This window comes from Propithecus coquereli, unplaced genomic scaffold (genome assembly GCF_000956105.1).
Source record: "Propithecus coquereli isolate 6110/MARCELLA unplaced genomic scaffold, Pcoq_1.0 Scaffold346, whole genome shotgun sequence".
In the NCBI taxonomy this organism is placed as follows: Eukaryota; Metazoa; Chordata; class Mammalia; order Primates; family Indriidae; genus Propithecus; species Propithecus coquereli.
The window spans coordinates 623,923-648,845 of record NW_012149130.1 but is presented as its reverse complement, the minus strand read 5'-3'; the positions used below and the strand labels follow the sequence as shown (position 1 = coordinate 648,845).

At 54.1% G+C, this 24,923-nt stretch overlaps 1 protein-coding gene across 3 annotated transcripts in view; it reads left to right on the top strand.

Moving 5' to 3' along the window:
* The window catches only part of TSPAN9 (tetraspanin 9), a 192,510-nt gene that overhangs the window by 2,832 nt on the left and 164,755 nt on the right, over positions 1–24,923 (top strand). The window contains exon 2 of one of the 3 annotated variants that reach the window (XM_012651068.1): positions 4,805–4,871. The exons of 1 other annotated variant lie outside the window; for it this stretch is intronic. The gene's annotated coding sequence lies outside the window, so the exon portion shown is untranslated. Of the gene's footprint in view, positions 1–4,804; positions 4,872–12,702; positions 12,743–24,923 lie in introns of those variants that run through there. One more of the 3 variants, XM_012651070.1, reaches the window with a different exon arrangement.

Below are 24,923 nucleotides of genomic sequence, written 5' to 3'. Positions count from 1 at the left end.
CGGGGGCCCGGAGCGAGCGGGGCTGCGCGCGCTCGGGCCGGCGCCGGGCGGGCCGGGCAAGCCCCCGACCCGGTCCCGAGAGGGGGAGCGGCCGGGACGCCCGGGGCAGGGGGCGCTCGCGGAGGCGGCGTGGGCCGGGCGGCGGTGGGGCGAGAGGACGGGGGCCCGGGCGGCGCCGCAGGAGGGGCGGGCAGCCGTCCGGGAAGGGGAAGATGTGTGCGGGGCGCGGGCGCCGAGCGGAGCGGGGTCTCCAGGGGAGGGCTCGGAGGAAAGCGGCTGCGGGGGAGTGACGGCAAAGCCCAGGCGGAGGGATGGGAGGTCTGCAGGATGCAGCAGAAGGGGAGACCGCCGACGCTGTCGAGGGCTGACCGTGTGGCCCAGTGGACTGGCTTGGGACGGTCCATACAAGGCCCCCAGGGAGGGCCAAGCGGCCTCAGGGCGGGGCTGGGATGCGGGCTGCAGACCCCGGACTCCCTCCCGCTCCTTGGGCCACTGCTGGCAGATCAGCGCTCAGAGTGACAGGGCTTTGGCACACCCCGAGGTCCGAGATGTAGCCCATCTGTGCGTTCAAGTTTGGGACTTTAAAAACTTTGTTGTGGTTAAAAAAAAAAAAAAATCCAAACAAGAACCTGGCTTGTTAAGAGAGCAAGATTTGTTCTTGTGCATGTCAGAACTAGAGTCTTGGATCGCCTGTCTCTTTGAAAAAGATACTGGTCTCCTCTACATCTTCTCCAAAATGCCTGCAGTGTCTAGGGAAGTTTGAAGCTTGAGATAGTATGGGATCCCGTGAGCTGCGTTGACTTTTCCTCCCCAGCCCCCAAAATGAGGGTGAGAAGGCAGCGGAGACCTCTCTTGGTTCAGAGCAGCAAACTCTCATTATGAGAGGGTGCCTTTCTGACCTGCAGCTGTCCCCTTCTCTGGAGTGGCTTAGGTATTTCCTCCTCCAGGAAGCTTTCCTTGACTAGGGGAGAAAACTGAGGACTCATGTCCTGACCCTTACATATCTGCCGACTCCCTTCTTTCTGCTAAAAATAGCCACAGAGAAAGTTGTATGTATGTTTTGCCATAAACATATGCAGTCGGTTGCCGTCATAAGTAATGGGAAGGGAGGAGGGGGATTATGGATAATTTCAAACAATGGCTGGACAAATCATTTATATTTAGCTAAGGAATGCAGCCAGAGGCAGATGATCGCACTGCTTCCCACCCTCTGCCTGGTCCTGGCGTGGCCGGTGGGGCTGGGCTGTGGTGGGTTGGGGTGAGGGAAGGAATAGGACTACGGTGGATAAAACTTGAAGTGTGATGCAGTTCTGCCCTCACCTACGGAAGACCCAGTGTGTGCAAAGCCCTGAATAGCTGAGAGTGAACCAGAAAGGAGTGGGATTTTTTTTTTTTTTGGTCCCACTTAATCAGATTTTAATCTTCGGGTGGGGCTCTTTAAATCTGTGAACAGATATTTAATATTAATAACAATAACTTGTGTTGATACAGTGATTTCTAGTTGGCCAAGTGTTTTCTATGCACATTAGCTGTATGTAATTTTGATTCGTATGTAATCGTATAAAGTTTATGCTACTTTTAATTGGCTTCTTAAAGGTTAGGAAAATGAAGCTCAGAGAGAATAAATATCTTCTGTAAGGTCACAAAGCTCGTTAAGTGAAAGAAGCTGGCTTCTGACCCCTCCTGCCTTGTGCTTTCTCGGTGCCATCCGCCTCTCTGCCCTTCTTTCATACTGAGCCTTCGCTTCGCCCTAACGCCACTTATTTGCGAAATCTCGGGCAACTTACTGCCCTTTTCCAACTCTCCGTTTTGGTGGGATATTGGATTAAAATGTTTCCAGAGTCTTCCAGCATCAGATAAATAACAGAATAAGATATCAGCAGCCAATCAGTCAATTAACAATGTGCTTTATTTTTAAAAAATTTTAATTGTGGTGAAAACCACAATGTAAAATTTATCATCTTAACCATTTTTAAGTGTATAGTTCAGTTGCATTAAGTCTGTTTGCATCGTTGTGCAGCAGATCTGCACAAACCGAAATTCTATATCCATTTTCCTTCCAAAACCGAAATTCTATATCCATTTTCCCTGCCTTCTAGCCTCTAGTAACCACCAGTCTACCTTCTGCTTTGTGTGCTTTATTAAGCTCCTACTATGTGCCGCCCTTGAGGAATTAATAAGGAGAGCTGTGAGAAGCAGCCCAGCTTAAATGGGAGCTCCTTCGGCCTGGGGCGGCTGGCAGGAGTGTCCTCCCTCAACCCTGTGTCTGTGATCCCAGCACTGTGAAGGGAATGAGGGTGCCTTCACCTCTTCCAGCCTCAGCTTCTTGGCTGCAGAATGGGGATAACAGTACCAAGTTCTCAGGGCTGTGGGAAGGAGCTGTGAGATAATGTATGTGAAGCGCGTAGCTTAGGGCCTCATATACAGCAGGTGTGCAGTAAATGGTGGCTGTTATTTATAACCTAGCTGGGGAGACTGGGCTGATATGCTTGGAACAGGAGAGGACAAGCCTTCTTTTCTTCTCCCGTGAAGGCCCAGGCCTGCTGTGGTTGTCATCCCCACTGACTAAGAGGGAGTGGATCCTATCCAGGTGCTTCGCTTGGCACTCAGAGTCCTTCCTGCCCGGCGCAGCCTGCTTGGCGAGCCTCCTTGCCCACTCTGCTCCCGCCAGGAGCTCGGCTCTAGCCACGCTGATCTACCGTGTGCTTTTGCCCATTCCTTCTCGGCCCCTTAGTGCGTCCACTTCCACTCTCCTGCAGTGCCCTTCCCTGTTCCATGGGACCTGCCACGACTGAGCTCCTGTCACGGAGCGTTCCCGGGCCACCCATCCCAAGTGAACCTCTTTGTCCTTGGAACTCCTCTGGCGTTTTCTGTCTTCACTTGTCTCCTGCCTGTGATGCACCTCCTTGGGTGATTCTTTAGTGAATTCCACAGTGTGGGGTGTGTGTGATATACACGAGTCTATGCTGAGTTCTGATGATGCAAAAATAAAAAAGGTAAACGTCCCTGTCTTCGTGGGGCTTGTAATCTGTAAGAGGTTAAGAAAGGGGTCCGAAAAATGATAATCGAAGTACAAGGCAGGTGGCTTCTGAGAGCACAGTGTTATGGGTTCAAACAGGGGGATCAGTCACCCTGATGGGGGAGCAACACTTCATGCAGCCAGCGGTGGTGGACACGAACCTCCAAGGGTGGCTTGCATTTCGGCCGAGGGAGGACGGATCGGCCTGAGGACAGGTGCTGAGGAAGTACTGGGGTGTGCGAATGGGCCAGGTGGGCCAGTGCGTGGGATGTGTGCGGGGAAGCTGCTAGGGAAAAGGCTGGACAGGTAGACAGTGGCCATGTTGTCGGTGGCCTCAACTCTCCAGCCACGGAACTCCGTCTGTCCAGTCGTTCATTCAGGAGAAACTGAGTGCCCCCCGTGTGCAGGCATTAAGCTGGTGCCGTGGGGACAGCAGTCAGCCTTGGGGGCCCTGGAAACTACGCAGGTTTTTGAGTAGGGGTTACGGAAGCAGGGCTAGGCTTAAGGAGGGTGAGTCTGGGGTCTGAAGAGGAGAAGTCGGGGAGAGTGGCTGGGCAGGTGAGGAGTGCTGGGCAGGCAGTGAACCCCAGCAGGATCAGGGTCAGTGGAAGTAGGGACAGGACCTTGTGAGCTGAGTGGCTGGAGCGGTGGGGAAAGGGTGAAGGGGATGCAAGGTGACTGTGAAAATGCCCTTTGCTGCTTCTGTTCCATCCTTCCCCTCCTTCAAGACCTTGGAGAGGGTAATTCTCTCCTGGCCCAATTTAAGGAGCTTATAAATCAAAAGTGAGAGCAGAGGGCTCACATCTGAGCTCCTTGCATGGAGCATTCCTGGCCACCTATGCCAAACAACCTCTTTTTCCTTGGAACTCCTGTGGCATTTTCTGTCTGCACTTGTCTCCTGGCTTCGATGCACCTCCTTGGGTGGTTCTCTGGTGCGTTCCGCACACTGTGTGATACATGACGAGAGTCCAACGTGATTTTAAGTCCTTCTGGGGCATGGGTTCTGACGGCCTCTGATGATCCCGGACCCTGCACTCGCTGCTGAGAGACACACCTGGGACAGAGTCGGCACAGCGCGGGCCCCTGATGTTCTTATGAGTCACGTACCTTCTCTCATACCAAATTCACGTCCACAGCAATACTTGTACACGGGCCTGGCTTTCTCTGGAGTCATGTTTCCGCAGAGAGTCAAGTGTTTCCTGTATATGTCCTCACACCCCAGGTTAGCTGCCCTTTCAACTTCTGCTGCAGTTTTCCCTCTTACTCGATGGCCATTTCCACCAAGTGTTTGCTGTCCCGCGAGAGCAGCTTTGGATGGTAGAGATGAGAACAGCAGCCGCCTGTGCCTTCACCCCAGCCTCACAGCCAGTGTGAACCAGACGCGTTTCTCACTAAAGTTGTATACATTTTTACGTATCTTGAAACTTTGGGTCACTGGTGAGTGGTCACAATTGTAAATGTTAAATCCTTGGATGCCAGGGTACGTGTAGCCCAGGGATGGCAGATAGGTGGCGTGGACTCTGCTACTTCTGTAACTGCCCCTAGCAGACATCACTAATCGATTGCTGCTATTTTCCTGCAGAGCAGGGCTTGGGTTCTCCTCATAATGCTTTGGGTACCCACCGCTAGCTGAGTGGGATTGGCACAGCAGCTGGACCTGTTTGCCATTTCTGGCCTGTTCTTGGTGGGAGACTCCTGCTCCAAAAAGTGGTCATTGCTGGACAGAATTCACCCTAGAGTGGCTTCATACCAAAGTGATGACCTAATATTTTTATTTTCCTGCAGGAATATCCTGGGATCTTCTCTTATTTGTCAGCCGCCAAAGTGATTACAGGAAATTGAAAGAAAACAGGTCAGTGTCAGTCTTGGCCTATTGTGAGGCAGGGGCTCTGAAAGTCTGTGTGTTATAAGCTCTGTGCCAAGCACGGCGGCTCACGCCTGTAATCCCAGCACTTTGGGAGGTTGAGGTGGGAGATCGCTTGAGCCTAGGAGTTCGAGGCTGCGGTGAGCTGTGATTGCGCCACTGCACTGCAAACAAACTCTGTCTAAAGTCAAGGTCTCTCTTGCCCTTTCACTGTGGGTTGGGGAGGCTAGACTAGGATGTTGACATTTCCTAGTTGCCCCTCTGCCCTCGCTTTTGATTTATAAGCTCCTTAAATTAGGCCAGGAGAGAATTACTCTCTCCAAACTGTTTTATTTTCTTTCTTTTTTCCTTTTTTAGCTCAACTCTATGGAATCCCTCCATTTCTGATTGGTGGCCGATGGTACTCTTAGATTCTTTCTGGGCCTCCCCATTTTTGTGGAGGAAGCTGAGGGAGAGGCCTGTAGCTTCCTGCTTCCTGTCTCCTCCCAGCAAGCTTGGGAGCGAGGGTGGAGGGGCCTCCCACCAGCAGGCCAGAAAAGAAACTGGGAACCCCTGGCCAGTCCTTGTGCCTCCGTTCCTCTATACCTGTGTGGCTGCAGGAATGCCCTGGGTCCTCTCCCTGCTCTGCCAGGCTCTGGGGTCCTGCTGGGGGCTTATTCTTTGTCCCTAGGCTTGCGCATCCAGGCCCTGCAGAGCTACTGTGGGCCAGAGCTGGGCCCGGTGGGGATGGTGCAGATTCAGGTTCCTTGGGGTACTGCTGCAAACCGAGGCCTTTTTATGTTTTAATTTATGTGCATTTTATCCCTGTGGCTTCTCCCTGCTGGGTGATTTGTCAGTCTCTTGGTTTCTGTGAACCCAGTGCTGTGGCTGGCAAGGAGGGAGAGGGGCAGAGTGGTGCTGGCTGGTGGTTTATCTTGCCGAAAGATTCCCTTGTCTGTGAGTTCCAGCAGGGATTATTTGGTGGCCCAAGAGGGGCCTCAGGTCTCTTACTGTCCTGCCATGCTTAGCACATTACACTCAGGATGCTGGTATTCATATTTGTCATCATCCTCAGACAGTTTCAGACCCTTTACATATGTCCACAGCTAATTTAATCTAATCGTACTAAGTTGCCACTTAAATCTCATTTAACTTTCACAAGAGTCCCTTGAGGTGGCTATCGTTTCTTTACAGCGGCAGCGGCGAGGGCCAGGAGCCCCTCTCCAGCGTTAGGTGGCTGCCGCCAGGTGCCGGGACTGCAGTGCCTGCCTTGCTTACCGAGGCCCTGCGGCCTGGGAATCCGCTGGGTCCCTCCCTGAGCCTGCTTGCAGCAGGAATGTGTGAGCTCCCATTTTGAGTCCTCCTCCCTCCTCCCTCCTCCCCGGGGCCTGCATGGGTGTCTCCTTTCATCCTCGCAGCTCTGGGATTTGGGGCACCGCCTGTCGTTGGACTGTGCATTGCAGTTGGGCACGGGGGCCTGGGCTGAGGAAAATCCGTCTGGTGAAGATCAGGTGGCAGAGGGGGCAGGACCTGAGGACAAGGGCGTGACAGTCCCGCTGCGTGGCACAGCCTCCGCCATCACAGAGCCTGTGGGGCCTGCTCCCGGTGGCCGTGCCACACAGAACTTGGTGGGGAGCTCCACGGGGTGCCCGCCTGGCCTTGGGGAGACAGATAGCTCCTGACATCACCAGCCATTTCCAGCCAGGTGACCAATGAGGGAGACCTGAGCGAAGGACTTTGCAGACAGGAAGCTTATCCTCTCCGGTGGCCGTGGCCTCCGAGGGCTTCGGTTTTGCCATTCTTGTCATGCTCTTGAGCCTCTGGAATGTGACCAGCTCTGGGGTGGGAGGTCCCCCTGGCTCGGCTCCTGCCTCTAACTGCAGGGTGACCTTTGGCAGGTTAATTGCTTTCCTAGGCCGGTTTCCTCACCCGCAGGGCTGGAGGCTGGGTGATCCATTGCCGAGGTTCCTTCGGGCTCTGAGTGGCCGAGGGCACGCTTGCTTTGTGGCTTCCAGTCCTGGGGCTTCCCTAATTGTTCTTCCTTTGGCCTGGAGGTGGACTGTGGAGGAAAGCATGGAGTTAATGAATAAACCGGAGGCCCTGATTTCTGATGGGAGCCAAGGGGTGCGGGCAGAGGTTGCTTACAGAGATGGTTGCCCCACACTCATTGGCGGGGTAGGGTTAGGGATCTGCTGCCTAATTTTGTCCTGTGCTGAGGGCTCTGCTGCTACTTTCATTTTAACTCTCTGCCTCCTGCCCTCTGCAGCGAAGAGTTGGAAGGCTCCATTGCTGGACCGCAGCCCTACAAGTTAATAATTCCAGCTTCGGTCTTAGCCACAGCATAATGAGCTGAGACTGCCTGGGTGCAGGAAGGCTTCCCAGCCCTTTCCCTGCTCTTGAACCAAAAACACAGAAACTCGGCTTGAACCAGGCTGGGCTCTTGAGAATGGGAGACGGAGGAGCCCCCCTGCTGGCTTCGTGCGCTTCATGCCCTGCGTGTCTCAGTCTGCACTTTGGAGCCACATGTCGATTTTTTTGGACATTGTTCACTGTTACCTGTGCCTTTGAATTCGCCACACCCCTGCCGCCCCACCTGTGTCTTCCCTCACCCCCGCCTTACAGTGGGTGGCTGGAAATTGATGATGCACTCAGTATTCGCTTCCTGAGAGCCTGTGGCCAGTTGTCCTCTCAGTGGTCCACATGTGTTAAAGCCTCTGACCTGGTGATGGGAACAGGAAAAGATGGGTGGAGAACGGTCCAGGGCGTCTGAAGAGGCAGGTAGCTCAGGGGGTTCCCCCTGGAGTCCCCTCCCCTTGTTGGGAAGGCTTGGCTGTCCCTGGAGGGCCCCGTGGTCTCTGGTGCAGGATCTTGGTGAGGCCTTGGCCTGGGCCCTGGTAGCTTAGGGCTGCTGCTAACCCTTACAGCACCTTTGTGCAAATTTAGAAAATGGCCCTTCTTCAGGTTACAAACAAAAATTAAAGCAAATATGTTATTGTACAACTGGAACAAAGTCTAACTCTGCCTGGGGCAGCCTCCTTGGGCCCTGGTGGGCGGTGACCTCGGCTGTGTGCACACTTGTGGGCACACCTCCCCCAGCCAGGGGGTGCATGTGTGTCTGGCAGCATACACAGCCTGGTCCTTCCACTCCCAGTGAGGGGAGTGTGTCAGGTTCAGAGTTGGGGGGAGGGCCTCTGAGAGCAGTGGGTGGCGAGGGAGGTGATGTCGGGTGGGGGGATACTCAGAGCAATGTTGGAACAGGGTACACAGCCTTACACACGTGTGTGTCTGTGTGTGTGTGTGCGCGCACGAGTGTGGCTGGGTGTGCCGTATGGGTTTGTGTGGGAGGGTGTTCTCCCGCGTTGTTGCGGGACTCAGTGGAGAGCCCACCTATGGCCTCGCCATAGGGCCGTATGTACCTGTGGTGTGAGTGCCTTCCGTAGCTGGCAGGTAAAACCTCAGCGCAGTAGCTGGTAGCCCTGTCTGTGGCCTCTCCTTTGGCCACCTGCCACGGTGTGGGGACTCAGCTCCCCAGCAAGCCCTAGGGGTGGCGCCAGGGACTGAGGGAGCAGACCCTGCCTCAGCAAGTCCCTGATGCCCCTTTGGGCCAGGCCTGACGGGAGGGCTCAGAAGGGCAGGGTGCCGGGCTGGGTTTGAATGGATCATGTATTTCTGGGTGTGTGAACATGCAGAGTGACATGTTTTGTTTTGGAGAAAATGAGGTAGAGGTCTGGGCTTGCAGTTTTCCACTTGTCTCAATCCTGGAAGATTCTAAACAGCTTTGTTTAAAAACTGGACATGTAGATTGCAGAGACCTGAGTGAGGAAGAGCTCTTGGGTCCCCCAGGAAGACAATTAGGTTTGAAGCCAGAGTTTGGATTTGTTGACTATTAGGAGTGCTGTCTGCAGCATGTGGGACCTGCGCGCGCACGTGTGTATGTGTGTGTGCACGTGCGTGTGTATGTGTATGTGGGGGGTGCTGACAGCATCACCCATGGTGTGAGTCACTCTAAATTAGCAGCAGTTCAGATTGGCTTCCACTGACTTGCTGTTGGGGATGGGTGGGGTTGGGAGGAAGCTCCGGGCTGGGACCGTCACCCACCATCCAGGCCGTGGGGGTGGCAGGGAGAGAAGGGGGTTGGAACTGCCCGTCTTGGCCTCCGCTGCGGGCCAACCTCCTGCTCCACCCAGGCCATGCCCACCTCCACCCTGACCTCCAAGTTCCCCAGCCAGCCCTGCGGCCACTCAGAGAGCCCCTTCCTTCACCTCCCCAATCCCACCCCTCCCTCGGCCCTAGCCCCGTTGTCCCTGAGTTTCTCTGTGGATCCACAGAGAGTTCCACCCAACCCTGCCCTTGACAGGACGGTGTCCTGCATCATCCTCCTTGCACTGGGGCACTGACTGCTCCTTACAGGAGACCGTCACGGCCACAGCCTGGCCACCAGGCAGGGGAGGGGGAGCCACCCAGGAGCCCCGGCTTCGGAGGCTGCGATGGGGTTCTTGTATTTGTCCCTGAACGGTGGAATGAGGGGATGAAAAGGGATGTTATAGGAAAAATTAGCTTGTAGCAGAATGCAAGGTGAATTTTCTAAAAGCATCTTTTTTTTTGGTTGCAAAAATAGTACAAACTCATTATAATATTCAAACACTACATAAACTTCAGAAAAGGAAAATCTCCCATAATCCTACCCTTCAGAGATAATCACCGATAGATAATACTTTGGTTTGTATTCTTTCCGGATATTTTTATGATAGACTAGCATCCAGCCATCCACCGATCCATCTTCTCCATTTCCGTAATAGAATTGTTTTCGACTTACTGTGTTGCCACCTCTTTAGTCATCTTCCCGCGTCGGTGCATGCGGAGCGACCTCATTCTTCTCAATGGCTGCGTAGACTTGCTGAATGCGTTTTGTTTCAATTATCTATGCTGCATAATAGACCACCCCCAAATTGAGTGGATTAACACAACCACCCTTTTATTCGCTCCCATACCGTGGGGCAGCCATCCAGGCTGGGTTCCGTGGTCTCGCCTGAGCTCATTAATGCGGTGGCGGTCAGCTGGCGGCTCTGCGGGCCTGGACTGCGCAAGAGAGCTTCGCTCACACGCCTGGTGGTTGGCGAGGGCTCTCAGCTGGGCCTCTCCCCTGCTGTGTGGTTTCCCACCGTCAAGGAAACTGGCTTTTTAGGTGAAAACAGAATCTAGGAGACCTCTCGACATCGAGGCCCTGAAGTGTTACAATTGTAGTATCCACCTACTGCGGGTGAAAGAAAGCAAGGCACAGGACCAGCGAACCTCGGGGGTGAGCAGAGGACTGGCCACGTCATGTCAAAGGGATCTGTGTTCATCGAGGGGCGGGTATGGATGCGCAATCCCTCCCAGTGCCCAGGAGCAGGAGAATTAGAATATGTGCAGATAGACTCCACAGATCTTTGGAAGATAATGCCAGCCCCTTCTCTTCCCAGCCCACTGTTGCTCCCAGATGAGTCAGCCAGGGAAATGGGCAAGGGCAGGACACTTAATCGGCATGTTGGGTTAGAGTATCATTTGAGGTGGATTCGGGGTGTGTGTGTGTGGGCGGGGGGCTGGTGCTGGGAGAGGTTTGCGCTTTGTAATAGACAGTGTGTCCTGCCCCAGGCTGCCCAGAGCTGTAGCGGGGGAACCTTCCTGCCCTCTGAAAGCTGCCAAGAGCTTGGCTTCCTGGTACCTGCTGCTGATTTTCATGGCACCTCTGAAAAATGAATCAAAGAGTAATAGGTCATTAATAGAGCCAGCTGGGCACCCCAAGCCCAGGCCTCTGCTGGGATTTCATTCCTTCATTTTCTCAACAATACTGCACAGACTGTCCTCCAGGCTCCTCCCCATCCCATCCTAACCTCGGGTAGAATAAGAGGGCCTGGGTCTATGTGATTCACAGACTTCGCTTTTCCTTCTCAGCCAGCTCACAGTGGACTTGACATCTGACTTCCCACAAGGTATTCGTTTCTACAGTTGTCTCTTCTCACCTGGCTTCCCTTCCTGTGAAATGTCACCAAGGGCAGGAGGAGGCGGGAGGAGGCAGGTGAGGGGCCAGTGACGCGTCCTTAATGAACCCTGAGTCCCAGTGTCGGGGCTGCTGGTGGAGCTGCCGGTGGAGAAGTTCTCCCCAGCACTGGTCCCGCGTGAGACTCGGCTCTCCGGGGTCCGAGGCGGACCGGATAAAGTACGCTGTCCTCGCACGGCAGCGCTGTCCTGCCTGTCATCCGCCCGGCGGTTTGTGCGTTCATCAAACAAGAACAGCGGCAGAGTGGGCTTTCACATTTGAAACCCCTTGGTGTTTTATTATCTCCCTGCTCTCTCTCTGCATGTCTTGGAAAAGAAATGTTTTGTGGCTGAAAAGGTTCACTCTGAAGCGTCCTGCACCCCCGCAGCTCAGCTCTGGGCCGTTCTCAACTGTGCCGTGGGAGAGCCGCGGCGCTCGGTGACGGGAGTCGCTGAAGGCTGCGGTGGGAAGGGAGCACTGCCTGGCCCCGCGCCCCGCTTGGGAGCTCCCCGATGCATCCAGGTGACTTAGGGGTGCCAGCACTGTGCTCCCGTCGCAGGATTAATGAGTCTGACCGGCTTCCAGGCTTCACGCTTACCAGCTCTCCGTGTTGATGACAACACGCGGTGCTGACTCTGCAGACCTTCGAGCAGTCTGGCATCACAGGCAGGATGGGGAACCTCAGCAACTCCTTTGGACAAGGGATTGGAAAAACTGGATGGAGGGCCTCAGCCTGCTCCAGCTGTGCTAATTTGAGGCATTTAGTAGGTAAACTCCCCATAAACAGAGACCCAGGAGGCCCCTCTGACTCCTAACTTCTCTGCTTGCGTCTCCACGCCCCCGTTGTTGGTTCCGCATGGCTGTGAGAGCGGATTAAAACATGCTCAAGGGTGAGACTGTCACTGAGACGAGTAATTATTGGGCACTTCGATTCCTCGATTCCTCAAGGGCCTGCGGTGTCTTTTGGCCCAGGTGCGCTGAGCGATAGCAGAGCTTCAGCCGAGCGTGGGGTAGGTCAGTCTCGGCCCTGTGTGTTTGTGACTGCCAAGCGCCTATTTCTGTGTTATCCATTTCTCTTGTTTCCCCCTGGGGTTTGGTCCCATGGCACCTGTGGCCCCCAGGAGTGGGCTGTGAGGGTAGCAAGCCAAGTAGGAAGGGGTGAGATTGCTGTAGAGGCGGCCGGAGCCCTCTGTGTAGGACCCAGAGCAGATGCCTGCTGTGACCCAGCTAGGAAGTCTCATGCCTAATTTGACATAAAAAATGATATCACCCAGTTTCATCATCTACCTTTCCCACTGCTTATCCAAATAACTCTCAGCTGTTTAATCGATTCAGATGTCCCTGTAAGGATAGGGGTGGCTCTTCCCTGAGTATGCCCAGGGGACTATGCCTTGGATCTGAGGACTGTTCTTTGGGAACACAGCGGTGGCGGCGTCTCTGGTGTAGGTGTGTGGCTTTCCCAGAGGGACCGCACTCAGCTGGTGGAGAGAGAGGTTAGAGATGGGTGGGTAGGCAAGGCTCACGGCCACCATGCCAGGGCTGGGTGAACTGGTGGGTGCTTCAAACCTGCTTGTGGCCTGGACGCTGCAGGCTGGAAAAGATGGGCAGGGAGGGCCTCTGCCTGCGGGGAGCTGACATCCTGATACTCGGATGACCCTGACAGGGGGAAGCTTTCAGAGCCCGGAGCTGGAGGACCTGAAATGTTCGCATTGTCTTCTCCTCTGCAAACACTGCTGGAGCTGCTGGCCTTTGGGATGCTAACGCTACTCGTAGAACACACGTATGCCAAGAGGGGAAGCCGCTGTGGTTTCCTGGGTGCGCATTGCAGCTAGCTCTGGTGGTGCTGTGCCCGTCACCTGAGGTGGGTGGACTCGACTCTCTCTTTGTGAGCCAGGTGTTGGGGGCAATTGGCTCCTGAGTGTGAGCTTGCCTGCCCCCTGCTCTGGGGCAAGGGAGGGTGATTCTTTTTTTTTTTTTTTTTTTTTTTGAGACAGAGTCTCACTGTGTTGCCCGGGCTAGAGTGCCGTGGCGTCAGCCTAGCTCACAGCAACCTTAAACTCCTGGGCTCAAGCGATCCTCCTGCCTCAGCCTCCCGAGTAGCTGGGACTACAGGCATGCGCCACCATGCCCAGCTAATTTTTTTCTATATATTTTTAGCTGTCCGATTAATTTCTTTCTATTTTTGGTAGAGACAGGGTCTCGCTCTTGCTCAGGCTGGTCTCGAACTCCTGAGCTCAAACAATCTGCCCGCCTCGGCCTCCCAGAGAGCTAGGATTACAGGCGTGAGCCACCGCGCCCGCCGGGAGGCTGATTCTTTAGATAGCAGAGCCTTTCTCCGTTTGGGGGCGGGTAGCAGTCCCTATACCAGATACATTGAGTTTTGTGGTCTGAGATTCTGGCTAATGGGCTGGAGGAAAGAAGAGAATTGGAGAGGCAGCGTCTGGTCTCCAGCTCACCCATAACAGCCAGTCAGCCTCCGAGCAGCTTCAGGGCAGTGGGAAGGAGTCAGCTGCAGACCCTTACCCTGCTGCAGTGGCTGAACCGCGGCTCAAGGCTGCCTGACACCACCCCCTACCCCAACCATGAGCTTCTGTGGGGGTAGGGGAGGGATCCAGTGCCTGACACACAGTGGGCCTCAGCAAATATTTGTTGATGGGAAGTAGGAAAGGGAGAGTGGGTTACAAATATGGAAAGAAACTCAGTGGGCCAGCCACAGTTTGAGGGATTGAGGGGAAGACCCCCTCCTCCCTCCCCCCGCCTTTAAAATTTCAGCGACCTGAAATCGTGCCATTAGGTATTTGTTCTTCTGGAGGCTCTTTGGTCTTCAGGAGTCTTCTCCGTCTATGCAGCTGTGGCGGTAGCTCAGCTTTGGGGGTGATGTCTAGAGACAAGGCCGGCACCCACAGCCCCCCTGCCTTTTCCCGCCTTGCCCAGCATTGCCGCCAAAGCAGTAATTCCTCGGCCTTTTCCTCCTGCCGGAATTTAGGCAGAGAGGACTCCAGGGACCTCCCCACCCCTCCAGAGCTTGGCAGTTATTGCCCAGAAACCCTCATAGGAATTCTCAGGACAAAGGTGCAGCTTTAACGCAGCACCTAGGAAGGCGATTTCCATTTTGTGGTGGTGGGTGGCTGTCTTAATCAAATACGTCTAACACGTTCCTGATTCATGGCAGGAACTGAAACGTCGGTGCTGCCACGTTCTAGACCCAGTGGCGGACCCTGGCGTTTCTGACCCTGCAGCCGGGACTGCCCACCCTCCACGAAGCCAAACTGTGTCCCTGCTGCCTGCGAGAGAGCTGACTTATAGATCCCGGACGCTGCACCCTCACTGGTGTCCTTGCGTAGGCAGGGGTGTTTCTAGCGTCTCTCCTGATCTCTCTTGTGGCACACTGTCACTGTGTTCCTTCTGAAGAGCAGAGGGCTTGGTTTCCCCCTCACTGGTGCTTTTCCTGTTATCTCATTGCCTGGCACCTGGTGGACACTCAAATATTTTTTGAATGAATGAATACTGCACTTGTGGTCTAAAAAGAGACGTGTCCCTAATCTCATGCATTTCCTCAGGACCCTTAGGCCACTTGCTTGCTTAAAAATTATCCGTCTTCATAATCGCAGGGCTTTGAAACACCTCGGGAGAGGAGGCTGGGATCTCTTCCCACCATAGTGGGAGCTCCTTGTCAGAGCGTCTGCAGGCCTTGGCGGGGGTGGTGTCGCTTTTCCCAAAGAGGTGGAGGCCCTTGAGGGAAGAGGAGGCCGCTGCCTAGGAGTGTCACAGCTGAGGGAACTCAGGCTGGTTTTCCTTGCATTTCCAGGCAGGGAAGGCTGGAGCCGGGCTGCCTAGACTCTGACCTAGATTCTGTCGCTTCTGCCCCGCTCTCCCACCTCTGCCTGCTCTGTCTTCCTCAGCTCTGCCCGGGCGCCTCAGGGCCGACCTCACGGAGCCCGTGGGCAGCTTTGGAGGAAAACATGCACGCACCCAAAATGGCCAAATCCATGAGGACTTGAGAGAGGCACGTGTGGGGTTATTTTGGGTTTGGTGGGCCGGGCTCAGATCCCTCCAGCATTCCCGGCCAGCCGCTAGCCTCTCAGAATTGACCAGAATGGAAGGATGATAAAAATCGAGGTTCCAGGAATAGCCCAAGAATTTGCTCATTCTTAACCTCTGGGAAGAGGTGCTGCCCAACCCAGAGCCCACAGGGAAGAGGGGGCTGAGGGAGGGGACTGTGGCAGAGGGGTGGGGAGAGAAGGAAAGTTCAAGCCGATTTCCTCTTCCTTCCTGTGCCTTTCCTGGGGGAAGGTGTGGCTCAGGGCCAATCTGATAAGGGAGCAGGATTTAGAGCCCAGAAGAATGTCCTCCCCGCCAGCCCCATCCCTGCCTCTTGGGGATTCTTGGTAATGGCCATCTGCTGGCTTGGTGGGTCAGTTTCTGCATCTCTCGTCTGTCTCTATTTCTCTGTCCTTCTCTGACTGAGGTCAGGCTGGGGACAGCTCCAGCCTTGAGTCCTTAGGGAGCCCTGCAGTCTTCCTCCCTTCAGGTGGGGAAGCACCCTTTGCTCAGTGCACGTGCCGGAGGCTACACTGAGCACCTCCTCGGTGGAAGTTCAGGAGCTCAGCGATGCTGGGCTTCTGTCTGTGCCTTGAGCCAGAGCGGATGTGTGGAGACAGCACGTGTCGACCAGAGCGGGGCAGGGTATCAGAGTGCCGTGGGACCGTGACAGGCAGGGTGGGTCAGCAGAAAGAGCAGCACGCTGGGAGTCAGGAGCCCCAGCTGGCCTTGGGCAAGTTGTGTTACTTCTCTGGGCCCTAGATTTTTTTCATCTGTAAAGTACGGGGGTTTATGATCCCTGAGGTAATTTGTGGCTTTAGTTAATTTGATTCCAGCAGTCACAGGAGAAAGAACCTCCTGAGATGGGTAGGATGTTTTCATTGCCTCTGTTTTTGTTGCAAATGAGGTCCGCCCTTGGGCCCCATCTGGGCTGGGTTGGCCTCTTATGGGGGAGGGGGCAGGCCGAGGGCTCAGATGTCACAGCTGGATCTCAAACCTCTCTTCCGTGCTCTGTACCCTCTGCTTAGGAAACTGCAAAGTCTGCCTTTAGGTTCAAAAAATCAGTTGCACTTGTCTAGGGCAAGGTGGTTCACCCCTTGGCCTGCAAAGGGAGGTCCAGGGGACTGCTCCCATCAGGGCCTCATTGTTCCCCACCTGGGGCCCCTTTGTCCTTTTCGTTACTGTAATGCAAGTTGCTTGTTCTTGTTGTCTTTGGTGTGATCCATCTTGCTTGAAATGCCTCCTTCCATCCTGCATTGTTTTAGCAGATTTGAAAATTTCTTCCTCCCTTGTTTCTTTAAGTATTTTTCTGTCCCCATTTTTCTCTCTCTTCTTTCTAGAACTCCAATAATATGTGTATTAGACTTTTTGATACTGTCCTATAGGTTGCTGAGCTCTGTTAATTTTTTTGTCTTTTTTCTTTCTGTGCTTCATTTTGGGTAGTTTCTATTGTTATGTCTTTCAAGTCTTCTGCAGTGTCTAATCTGATCTTAATAATTCCCTCTAATATACTTTTCATTTCAGATATTATATTTTTCATCTCTTGAAGTTCTGTTTGAGTCTTTTAAAAAAATATCTTCTCTTTCTTTCCTCATCATGTTTTTGTCTTCCTCTACATTCTTGAACATATAGAGCATACTTATAATACCTGTTTTTTCATCCTTATTTACTGGTTTCATCATCTCTGTTATTTTGGGGTCTGTTCTATTGATTGATTTTTTTCTCCTGATTATGGGCCATATTTTTCTGCTTCTTTGAATGCCTGCTCATTTTCGATTGGATGCTGGACACTGTGAATTTAATGTTGACGGGTGCTGGGTTTTGTTATTTTTCTTTAAATAGTACTGGACTTTATTCTGGCATGCATCTAAATTACTTGGGATCAGTTTCATATGTTTGAGGTTTGCTTTTAAGCTTTGTTAGGGAGGCTCCAGAGCAGCCTTTAGTCTAGAGCTAATTTAGCCTCTCCCGAAGGCAACACCCTTCTGAGGGCTCCACTGCATGCCCTGTGTGTTTTGAGGTCTCTGCTCTCACTGGTGGGATGTGAATTCTCTCCGGCCCTTTGTGTGCTCCACAGGTTATTTGGCCTTTGCTTTCCAGTGGTTCTTTTCTCTGTCTTGTGGAGTGTCACCCCACAAGTATGCAGACCAGCCAGGGATTGCAGGCCACTCTTCCACAGGTCTCCCCGCGCTCTCTCTGTGCAGTCCCCTCCTCTCAGGTATTCTGCCCTAAACATCCCAGCTGCTGCGCTCTAATTCCGTCTCCTCAACTTGGTGAGACCTCTGGACTCCACTCGAATCCCCCCTCTCTGGGCTGCCGTCGGGAAGCTGTCTCCAGGCAGTAAGCTGGGCCATCGTAGGACTCACCTTTCTTGTTTCCCTTCTGTTGGGGATGACAGTCTCATGCTGCCTGTTTGTCTGAAGTAGTTTCCTGTGTTCTTTCTGGTTTTTTTGTTGTTTAAGGTGAGAGGGTAAATGCAGACCTGCTGCTTCACCATGGCCATCAGCAGGAGTCTGTGTTGTTTTAAGACTCACCCCAGGCATCATCTCTTTCCTTGGTGTCCTCCTTGCCTACTGGGGTAGGTGCCTCTAGTAAGTGCCTCTATAAGACCCCTTAAGCAACATGTTCTTTTCCCCATAATTTTTTTTTCTTTTGAGAAGAGTCTCACTCTGTCACCCTGGCTAGAGTGCAGTGATGTCATCGTAGCTCACTGCAACCTCAAACTCCTGGGCTCACATGATTCTCCTGCCTCAGCCTCTGGAGTAGCTGGACCTTGGCTTGCCACCATGGCGTGCCACCATGCCCAGCTAATTTTTCTATTTATTTGTAGAGGTGGGGACTCACTCTTGCTCAGGTTGGTCTTAAACTCCTGAGCTCAAGCGATCTCCCACCTCTGCCTCCCAGAGTGCTGGGATTACAGGTGTGAGCCATTGGGCCTGGCCCTTTTCCCTATAATTTTATCTGGTTTTGTTTTTATCTAAGTTGGCTGTGTCCTTGAACACAAAGATGACATGACATTTTTCTCATTATCCCTTGTACCTAGCTTAGTGCTTAGCATGTAGTAGGCAGCTAATGTTTGTTGACTGACTACACAAATGAGAATAAATGAAAGAAAATATAAGCTAACCATGCCATGTGGTTGCTAAGAAGCACAGTACCATCCTGGGTGTGGCACTTGGCCCACAATCGGTCGGCTCACATCTGCAGCATTGGGTTTACTTAATTTTGGTTGGGACATTGGCAAATCTGAAGTCATCCAGGGAGGGTGACTATGAGGGTGGAAACTACACTTCATGGAAATTGGATGAGGATTTGGGAATGTTCATTTTGTCTGGAAATTACTTTTATGGAATGCTACGGGAGAGGGGCATAGTAACAGTCTTCCGGCAAATGTAGGATTGAGGGCCCAACCTCGGCCTTGGGTGAGGGGTTCCAGGGGATCAGATTTGGGTCCAGGTCTGGGAGGAACTTTCTAACAGTTGAGCCATCCAACAGAGAAATCGGTACCCAGGAGATAGTGCGCTCCCTGTTGCCTCGGGGATTCCAGCAAACCCGTGTGTGTTGGTCGTGGACGTTGTGTTGAGGGTGTGGGGTTAGATGTCTTGTTGCATGAGATAACTTCCTGGATGCCATTCCGCTCGGTCTGAGTCCTCCTCCGCCTGGAGCCCTGTGATCTGTCTCCCCGGCAGCCTCCCGTCCCCAGCCTACACGTGCACGTTCAGAAAACACACCTGGAGTGCGCTCCCTACGACAGCTCTGTGTGACGGCATCCCCTCGTCCTGTCTTGCCTAGCGTGGATTTCTTCTCAGGGCCTCGTGGACTCGTCACAGCCGCCCAGGGTCTGCGCTTGTCTCTGTCACTCTGACTGGCACCCTTGACCTGGGCTGACCCCGTGTCCGCGCCTTGTCCCACTGTCTGCTGTGTCTGGACACACAGTGCCTTTGAGACAAAGGGCGACTCTGGTTAGCTCATTGTTCTACCCCTCCTCGCCACCCACATGGCGGCCTGGGAGTCTGTGGGCAAAGGCTGGCAGCCTCACTCCAGCCGTCTGGGTGCCCGGGAATATCGCTCTGAAGGGGCACTGCCACTCTGGACCTGTTCATTTGCTTGTTTCTCCGGGTCTCATGTCCCTTCCTCTGGGCCTCCCTCTTGCCTGGACTGGAACTCCCAAGGAGGTGTCACCCCACTAGGTGAGCCCACTGCACTCTGTGGAGACTTAGTCAGCAGTGGTGTTGGCAGATTTCTTGAAAGAATCTTCACACACCTGCCTTTGCCATTTGTAAGACGGCCTCCAGGGAGCTCCAAATAAGGTCCCACCTAGGAAGGGTGGGTGCGTCTGCAGTGCTGTGGGAGGAGGGGAGAGGAGGGGCTGACTCTGAGAATGGGTCATAGGCCTAGGGACCTTCTCGGTTGGGCCCAGTCTTTGCTTCCTGGAAACAGGGGCCCCACCTCTGGGTGGAAGGAGTCTTTCTTGCTGGGGAAGTCCGTGGCACCTGTCTGGCCGGCTCAGTGTTTCTGCAGCCGTTGGCTCGGCCCTGCGGGTGGAGGGTAGAGTCACAGCTTGGGGGGTCCTGGGGGAAGGGCTTTGCAGACGGCAGGCCTGAGATGAGGGAGTGCCCCACGAGAGCCTTGATCTCTTGCGACCGTCTCTTCCTGGAGGGCTCCTCTCTCCTTCCGCTCAGCGAGGCAGCTGCGGTCGTGCGTGTGGAAGGGAGACTGAACTAGGACTCGCGAGTCCTGGTCCACTGAGCCTCGGCCAGCAGACAAGTCTGCCATGAGTGAAGTCTCCGCTTCTTCCTCTGCCAAGTGGGAAGGGTGATGGCTCTGTGGGAGGTGGAGGAAGGGCTCATTGGCAGGACCATCCTCGGCGTTCAAGGCTGCTGCTTCTCAGAGAAGCTCGCACTGTCCTGAAGAGTGTGGACTTGGCCTCTTCCTCAGCAGAAGCTCAAGGCCCTTTGCAAACGAGAGTCCTTTTTCTCACAGGAGGAAAAGGTACTGTTATTTGAGGTTCTGAGGGGGCTGCCCTGGACAGGAAGCGCCAGGGGAGCAGGGGCGTTGCTGTGTGTGTTCACGGCCGCATGTCCAGCGTCTAGAAAGACATCGGCACAAAGCGGTCACTCGGCTGGTCTTGGTGCCCTGAGTGGGTGAGTCCCAGAGAAGGGAGTGCCAGCATCCAGGTGGCCGGGACGGTGCTGCACTCAGCTTGTCCTTTTGTGAGTGAGGAAGACGAGTGCGCATGGGAAGCCCCAGCTGCTGCTCCTAGGTGGGAGAGCCTGACTTAGAACCCAGGTGTTCTGCCTAGTTTCCAGCGTGTTCCATCAGAGTGTCGAGAAAATCATGAGGACTGAGACAATTACAGCCAGTATCGACCGAGCGCATTGTCGTGAGCTGTGGAGTCAGCGTTTTGGCCGACTTCCTGAGTGTGTTCACTGGGGAGAAGTTTCTAGAACTTGTTCCCCGTGGCTGTCTTCGCCAGTTTCCCGGTGTCTTCCTCAGAACACCCTTGCCCTTGACGTGACTGTAGTGAAAACATGTTCCCTGCTTTTGTCAGCCTCATCCGTGGTAGCTGCTGTCCGCATGCTGTTTTAGTTCAACTGCTGTTTATTCGGGATTTTCACATTGGTTATCTGTCTGTTCTCTACGTGCTTATGTGTGGGATTCGTTCATTTGTGCCTTTGCCAAACATCGATGAGCACTTATGGTGTGCAGGCATTTATGGTGGGGACCTGGGGTTCGGTGGTGAGCAGGGCTGTGTGTCCCTGTCCGGGGACCTCTGACCCAACTCAGCTGGACTCCTTGAGGCAGGAACTGTGTCTCTGTGACTCTCTGTGGTTTCCTTTCGGGATTCAGGGCTCCCAACCCAGGAGTGACATTTGGCTGCTGGGAGAAATAGTTTTGGGGTCTTCCATTTCTGGAGGGCTTTCCACCCTGCCAGGCATGGAAGCATATACCTAGGTGTGGTCTTACTGTTGTTATCTCCTGACAGCGACCTTGAGAATTGGCTGGAATGAGGGCACCGAGCCTCCAAGGACTGACACCTGGTGGGTGGAGAGCTGGCCTGGGGCTTGCGTTTCTGGTCCTCGCCTCTGCTGGGTTCACTCTGAGTGTCCTCAGACTCGTTCATCCCACACGTTTGAGGGGCTCCTTTGGGCCAGGTACTGTTCTAAGCTCTGGGGCTACAGGAGTGAAGAAAAATTCCTGCCTTTAAGAGGTGGTATTTTGGTGGAGGAGACAGACAATAAACAATTAAAATCCTGTAGTCTATTGGGTGGTGGCAACTGCTATGGAGGAAAGAGAAGCTGGGAAGGGGGCGGGAGGATGAGGCAGGGGTCAAGGTGTGCAGAAGGAAGGCCTTACCTAGGAGGTGACATTTAAGGGAGATGGGACGAAGGTAATGGAGTGAGCCTGTGAATATCTGGCACAGGTGCCTTCCAGGGCAGGAGGTGCAAAGGCCCTGAGGCAGGAGCACATGAGGCTTGTTCAAGCTGGTATAGCTGGAGTGGAGTGAGTGGGGGAAGGTTATGGGACTCAGATCCCATAGGGCCTTGAAGGCTGTCGCTCTTACGGTAGGAGAGGTAGGAGCCACGGAGGGATTTGCGCACAGGAGTGAGAGAGCTGCCTGCATTTGAGAAGGGTCTCTGTGGCTGCTGTATGCAGAATCAGCTGAGCAATAGCAACGACACTTACAGCTGTTACCCACCAAGTGCTTAGCGTGTGTCCGGCGTGGCGCGGACTCTTCATGTGTCTTGTTTAATCCTCTCAGCCGGTCTCTCTCCATTTTACTTAGGGGGAAGCTGAGGTTCAGAGAAGTTAAACATTTTGCCCATGGCCACAAAGCTAGAAGGTGGTGGAGCCGGCTGTCAGCTTAGGTCAGTCTGATTCCAGAGTTTGTGCTCTGGACTGCTGTCTGTATCCGGGGCAAAGGGACTGAATGTTTAGGACAACAGTGAACAAATGTCCACTGTGCCGGCCAGGCTGACCCTGTGCCTGGTTTTGGCGACTCTCAGGTGTTCCGCTGGTCACCGAGGTACGGGTGGGTGGGGGGCAGGCCCTCTCCTTTAGCTCACTGGTTTGGTGGAAGGAAAAGCAGATTGCTTCCAGATGAGGGAAGGCGCTGCCTGGGGAGTGGAATGTGTGCCCGTCTGCAGACAGCAGCCTCTCTGGGCCTGCGGGGCCCTGTCTTTGTGTTTGGCCCGTCAGATGAGCTCTGCTACCGGAGACCTGGGCTGTCTGCTACTGGCTTGGGCGCAGCGCCCGAGACAGGCAGATGGGGGGCCGCTGCAGATGAGCCGTCCTCTCCCTGGGGACAGAACCTCCCTGTGTTTCTGAGTGAAGTCTGGGCCAAAATGCCCCGTCTTTTGTCCATTCCTTTTCTTCCAAGTAGTTCAGATCACTTTCAGAATGTCACTTCCATAATCCTCGTATTTATTGCTCCCTGGGGAAGTAGGAAGGATTTTTTCCTTGTCTTTAAGAAAACTGCTACAGTGCTCTGGGGTGGGAAAATTGGGGTCAGAGAGCGAGGCTGGCTGGAGCCCGGGTGGGAACCCAGGAGCCCAGGCCTGGCTGCAGCTTGCCTCGGGAGGGGCCGGGAGGGAAGGAGTGAGCTAAGGGGGAAACTGGGCTTCTGGATTTGCGGGTTGTTCCTTTTCATTAACCATGTGCTTTGGTGCGTGAGTCCGTGGGGTTGGGGGTGGGAGTGGTGCTCCCCATCCTCACCTGGTAGCTGTTTCAAGGAGCGAATGTGGCCCTGGGGTCCAGGCCCTCTCTGTACGCTGACACACCCACCCCGACATGTTCTCTCTCACACACTTCATGCCCATGTACGCGCTCGTGTTCCCACACGTGCCTGCTCACACCTGTGCTCACCCCGCCCTCTTACATGCACATTCACAGGTGCGGTGCACACTCACTCTTGCACGCAGCCTCCCCCAACACACACTGACACTCGGCACGCACACTCTTGCATACGGGTTTGTCGCTTGCCCGCTCACACTGGCTCCCACGCACGCTTGCATCTTGCTCACACGATTGCCCAGTTCGCCCGAGCAGCCGCCCTCCCGTACCCACATGGAGGGGTCTGGGGTGCACGTGTTAGGGGTTGGCAGCAGTCGACTTGGCATGACAGTTTCTGACAGCAGTGGAGTCCCCACGCCTCAGTTTACCTCTCTTGTGTAATACGGAACAGCGAGAACTCGGAGACACAGAGGACACAAAGAGACACAGGTAGTTCAATGTTCCGAGATCCGCAGCTGAGAGGTGTTGCGTCTGCGAAATGTAAAATGAGCAAAGGAGGAAACTGGTGGTGGAAAGTGGGGAGATCCTTACAAAGAGAGGAGGCAGCCCCTCGGCTGGGCTCCCTGGCTGCACGGTGCCCGCCCGGAGCTGGGCTCTGGAGCGCTGAGTGTGCTCCTCGACCTTGAATGTGTGCCATTAGCAACACCAAGACCTTGGCTGCAGAGCGCAGGGCCCTGGGGAGGGAGGACGCCTTGTTCAGCGGGGTGGAAAAGGACCGTTTGGAAAGGAAAGGCTCTCTCGGCTGCTCAGGCCCCAGCGGGTTACCAGCACAGAAGCAAAGCAAAGAGGCCCCTGACTTTGTTTCTATTTCAGAAACCTTGCTGCTGCCACTGCAGAGCACAGAATCATCATGGGGCTGTGGAAATCCAATTAGACTTGAGCCGTGGGGCGGCCTCCCTCCGTGGGGCGGGGGGAGGGAGGCTCTATCTGGAAAGCTGCCTCCATAAATTTGAGTTAGACTGGTGGAGGGCCCCACTATTACTCATCCTTGACTGTTTCTTCTGACCTCCAAGTCCAGCAAGTGAAAATCTGCATGAAAACCAGAGATCTGCCAGGCAGCACTGCAGGGGGTGGGTGGTCCGGAGACTTATATAGTGTCCCCAGCCTGTTTGGCTGCCTGACCGGGTGACCTGGGGCCTGCGTCCCCAGGTTCTGGGCCTGGCATCTTTCTGAACCTTAAAGCTCAGGCTTTCACAGTGGGCGTGGGGAGGGAGGGACCAAGCACAGCGACCCCCAGCCCAGCCCAGCCCCCACATCCTGGGTACCCACAGGGGCCTATGCATGCCTCTGCTCAGTTGGGCTTATGGTGGCCTGTGCCTTATGGGGCTGGCAGGCTACTCCAGGGACCTTTAGGTCATACCCAGAGCTAGCCCTTTGCCTCGGTGTCCCCATTCTTCATGCCCAGATTGGTTGTATTTTAGTTGTGTATCACCTCATTCCAGAAGTGGTGATTAAACCGAATCCAGATACCTGCTAATATCACTGGTGCTGCTTGAGCACTGATTCGTTTGTTCCTGGCTTGAGTTTGCATATTGACTAGGACTCTTGTTTGCGGTCTGCAGAATGATGGATCATGACAGGTCCCCAAGCCTTTGCACCTATTCCTGCAGCCTGGACCAACATCGCGCTATTTGTGCTTTACTTATCCTTGCGGATTCAGTTTAGATGTCACCCCTCCCCCGAGCGTTCCCTGCCTCCTCCTCGCCGGGCTGGGTGCCTTTCTTATGTGCTCACCCTGCGTCATATGCGGAAGGTGTCGAGAGGAATCCGACCCAGTTTCTACCCTAGGCCCAGTGGGGTAGACAGCGAGTAATCTGGCGTTGGCGGTGCAGCGCAGTGAATGTGCCACACGGTGCCTCCTGCTGTGGGCCACGTAGTAGGCACTCTGTTAGCATTTGCTGGCCTCGCAAATCTGAAAAAGGTATTCATTCTACATTCAAAACATTTTGGCTCGGTATAGGATCCAGACGGGCGATTTTTTTTTTTTTTTGGTGCAAAACAGCATTGCTAAATTTTCTTTTGAATTTCAAGGTACTATTGAGAAGTCTAATGCCATTCTGATTTTAATCCTTTGTAGGCAGCATGACTTTTCTCTCTGGAGTCCCCAGTGTCCTGTGTAAAGTCTTCTCTCTGTCTCTAGTGTTCTGAAACGTCACATACGACATGCCTTAGTGTGGATCGGCTTTTATCTAACCTGCAGGGTGCCC